Below are 5,059 nucleotides of genomic sequence, written 5' to 3' on the forward strand. Positions count from 1 at the left end.
AGACCCAGATAACGTTTTCCCACTTAATACAATGACGCAATAGCTTAATATATAAAGTCGAGCGACTAGAGAAGATGACCATTCGAATTCGAAGAAGTTTCAAGTCAAGAAGAATTAACCGACAAGAAATATGCAAGTATAATCCCTTTTATTATTTAAGTATATATTTTACTTATAAACTACAGGTATAAACTACCATCCCGCACTCAACGTCAGAACACCTGGGTTGAGAATAACGTACACGGTCTCGCTTGGGACTATGTTTTTACGCCACACAACAAATTGGGAGAATGTATTGAGTTGGTAAACAAAGGTTACGAAATAGTTTTTGGTAAAGGGGAAGAAAAGTGTTTATTTTTATTGGAACTATTACACCGCGAAGTTATAGACTTAAATGGTGTGCGATGCCCCAAAGTGACTGAAATTGATGAAGATGAGCCCATGTTTGCGTGCCTGAACTTTTAACCATCGTGGAGTACTTTTTATACGCGTTGATTAAAGATTAAGGGTTTTGCCCATAGTTGCAAAAAAAAGGACCTCAATCGTTAGTATGAAATCCCCTAATGTTACAATGTATTTTCCGTGATTGACTGGTCATAGTTACTAAAAGATAGTGTGAAACCATTATTCGGTAGAGTTCTACTCCAGTTGTGGAGAAACCATCAGGTGTTCGCTAGTTTTCGATGACCAGTTGTGGAGAAACCATCAGGTGTTCGCTAGTTTTCGATGACCAGTTCTGGAGAAACCATCAGGTGTTCGCTAGTTTCCGATGATCAGTTGTGGAGAAACCATCATTTGTTCGCTAGTTTCCGATGACCAGTTGTGGAGAAACCATCATTTGTTCGCTAGTTTCCCATGACCAGTTGTGGAGAAACCATCATTTGTTCGCTAGTTTCCGATGACCAGTTCTGGAGAAACCATCAGGTGTTCGCTAGTTTCCGATGACCAGTTCTGGAGAAACCATCAGGTGTTCGCTAGTTTCCGATGATCAGTTGTGGAGAAACCATCATTTGTTCGCTAGTTTCCGATGACCAGTTGTGGAGAAACCATCATTTGTTCGCTAGTTTCCGATGACCAGTTGTGGAGAAACCATCATTTGTTCGCTAGTTTCCGATGACCAGTTCTTGAGAAACCATCAGGTGTTCGCTAGTTTCCGATGACCAGTTGTGGAGAAACCATCAGGTGTTCGCTAGTTTCCGATGACCAGTTCTGGAGAAACCATCAGGTGTTCGCTAGTTTCCGATGATCAGTTGTGGAGAAACCATTTGTTCGCTAGTTTCCGATGACCAGTTGTGGAGAAACCATCATTTGTTCGCTAGTTTCCGATGACCAGTTGTGGAGAAACCATCATTTGTTCGCTAGTTTCCGATGACAAGTTGTATAGAAACCATCATTTGTTCGCTAGTTTCCGATGACCAGTTGTGGAGAAACCATCAGGTGTTCGCTAGTTTCCGATGACCAGTTCTGGAGAAACCATCAGGTGTTCGCTAGTTTCCGATGATCAGTTGTGGAGAAACCATCATTTGTTCGCTAGTTTCCGATGACCAGTTGTGGAGAAACCATCATTTGTTCGCTAGTTTCCGATGACCAGTTGTGGAGAAACCATCATTTGTTCGCTAGTTTCCGATGACCAGTTCTGGAGAAACCATCAGGTGTTCGCTAGTTTCCGATGACCAGTTGTGGAGAAACCATCATTTGTTCGCTAGTTTCCGATGACCAGTTGTGGAGAAACCATCATTTGTTCGCTAGTTTCCGATGACCAGTTCTGGAGAAACCATCAGGTGTTCGCTAGTTTCCGATGGCCAGTTGTGGAGAAACCATCAGGTGTTCGCTAGTTTCCGATGATCAGTTGTGGAGAAACCATCATTTGTTCGCTAGTTTCCGATGACCAGTTGTGGAGAAACCATCATTTGTTCGCTAGTTTCCGATGACCAGTTGTGGAGAAACCATCATTTGTTCGCTAGTTTCCGATGACAAGTTGTGGAGAAACCATCATTTGTTCGCTAGTTTCCGATGACCAGTTGTGGAGAAACCATCAGGTGTTCGCTAGTTTCCGATGACCAATGGGGGAAGAACACAGTCAATCGTTAGTAATCCGTCTAAGAAGGGTCTCCTTTCGCGCAGAACCACCTTAACCCGAATGGAGACTTTTAATATGACCACGTCATTTTTATCCAATAGGAAAGAGAGATGTTACCCAAAATTGAACAACATTGTGTTTGGGGTAAACACGGAATACACCACCATCTCCGATATAATGTTAGTTCTTGGATAACTTTTCGAATATTTATGTCGACAATACTAATTTAAATCAAAACTTTTCTTATAACCAGGTAGTTCATTATTCAAATACCTATAGGAAACTTACTATAAACGGATCTGATATCAAAGAAGCTATCATTAAACCTAAATTGACCTTTTTTACTGGAGTTTGGCAAAATCCCTGCTTTTATTGTAAAAGGTTGCGGAGGCATTCTCTTCCCTCTCCTTGAATTTATCTATCTATTCTAACTAAAAGGTTTCCCAGACTTTGGAAATCCGTAATTCTTAGTCCGATATTCAAAAGTGGTTTCGCTGGGGACGCCACGAACCATCGGCCTATATCTCTTCTCCGTGTGTTTGCCAAATTATTTGACAGCATCATGCGCAAATATCCGTCAACCTGGTTCAGCGCTTTTCCTAATACCACTCAACATGGATTTACGAAAGGGAAAAGTGTGGAAACGAATCATATGGACTTCTTAGTTAACATTGCGATAAAGGTTGAAACCAAACAGGTCGATGTAATATATTTAGATTTCTCAAAGGTCTTCAACCGGGTGTCACAACCGTACCTTTTCAAAAAAAAACTAGATAAGTATGGACTACATGAGCTGGTTACAGGATTATTTCAGAGATAGGCGAAATATTATCAAATACAATGGTGTCGTAACGGATGTTTGCTATAACATTAGTTGTGGCGTGACTGGCGTGCCACAGGGCTCTTCCCTAGGCCCACTCTTATTTAATTTGTACGTATATGATTTGCATCGGCGTCTTATTATCATGGCCGAACTAAACACTTCACCATGGCAACGAGCACAGGCCACACCTCGAGGAAAATATGAAAATAGTACTTGTTGAAATAATGGAAACTTTTCACCTGTACGGTTTGCAACAAGTGTTTAATTGTAACCAGGTAGTTTTTTTGACGTATTAAGGCTTAGAAAAAACACAACGTCCTTTTCACAGGTGAAAAGGTTTCCATTATTTCAACAGACCTTTATAAACAGTGACTTGCAGGTCCTGGCTCTCAGAAATATTACTTCTTGGCAATTTCCTTGAAGATGGTTTTATTGCCCGGGTGCTGAACCAATACTATAACGCGCCTTATGCATGCTGTGAGCATTGTCTAAAGTCAAACATTTTCATGTATCAACATGATTTTTCTTTCAGTTTGATCTCAGTTGTGAATGTATTATTATGTTGTATCTCTTTGGTTTGTCTGTACCCAAGCTGGGAACGTCTTAAATGAATAAAGTTGGCACTGCATTTTACGATAGTGACGATAAGCAGACTGATCAAAATGATCCCCGCAAATCGCGTATTTCTGTTGTGGTGTCAAATCAAGTTGCCTTATAGCCTCAAATCATTTCATTACTAAAGTCGATCTTTTACATGTAGAGGTATTTTCACGCGCAAAATAAATTTTAAAAGCCGTCAATTTCGCGCGAAACCACGTCGCCTGAAAGTAAAATCCACGTAATTAAATACGGAAATCTGAAAGATATACGTGGGTTTTGCTTTCAGTCTTCCAACCGCCTGAGATAGCTGGCAACATCGTCTCAGCTTTGAAGCAAAATTTTTGTCCAGAGTTAATCAGATTTCAATTGTACCTCTATATTATTCTAAACTCAATGGTATAAACGCAAAAAAACCATGGAGAATGATCACGTGACTCGACGTCGTCGTTCAAACTTCTGAAGCGCTCTGTTCTCAGTATCGCACACTACGCCTTCACTACTACGGGAAGCACGAGCATCGAATTATTCAAAAGCTTATTTTAAATAATCATAATTAATGATTATAAACTGATATAAACGATATATATTTTTTCTAAATTAAGTTATAATATACCAAAATACTTAAATTACTTTGGTATATTTTATTACCGTACCAATATCAAGCCATTTTTTCTGGTTGACTAGATATAACAAAGTAAATATATTTCAAATTGCTTCCTCGTGTGGTGCCATATTGGTTTTTCGAAAAATGTCGGATCCTGAAAGCGAGAGCCGCGTCAAAACACTCAACGAAGATGAATTCGGTACGAGAGGGACGTTCGTCGCCAGCCTCACAGCGCAGCTTTCGTTACTACATAGCGCGATATATCGTCGTCGGTATCAGTCACAAGTCAATAACCGTACCGCCATCTATCGCCTTAAAAAATCACAACTAGGGGAAGTCAAAGTTGACGTCATAGGTCAGGCTGAGGTATGACGTCGAGGTACCATCATTGTCTACATTTTCGTCTAACTGCGCGTGTGTCAAATATTATTGAAATTGCTTCTTGTACCGTGAGCTTGTTAAACTAATCGCGCGTCGGAGGCTCAATAGACGGTAAAATAAATTCCAACAGCTTCCCAGCCTCTGAAGGGTTTTTGAATTTGGGGGTACGAAAAAAGGGAAACGTTTCGTGACAGCATGGCTGCCAGCCTCTCCGCTTCGCGACTTTAATTGTCACTGAAATCATTTCAACCGTTTTTCACGTCATTACGATTGATCTCAGTTAATAATTTGTATTTTAATTTAAAGAATTCAAGTTATAGGTAAATTTACAGTTAAACAACGATTTTGTCTAGCTTTTATTCCCGAAATATAACGGTCAGTTTACTTAGATGGCGCCACGTGCTCTACGAAGAATCACGATTTAGATATTTGTTACTCGGCGAAAGTTAAAAATTGGCCTCTGCGCATGCTCCAATACCAACCAATCCGGTGTTCCCTCCCTGGCTAGTGTCCAGTTTTTAAGTGGCAATGACGGTTTAAAATTCCACCCCCATTTATTTTAACGTCTATT

This window comes from Leiobunum rupestre, chromosome 6 (assembly GCF_980474605.1).
Source record: "Leiobunum rupestre chromosome 6, qqLeiRupe1.1.hap1, whole genome shotgun sequence".
NCBI lineage: Eukaryota > Metazoa > Arthropoda > Arachnida > Opiliones > Sclerosomatidae > Leiobunum > Leiobunum rupestre.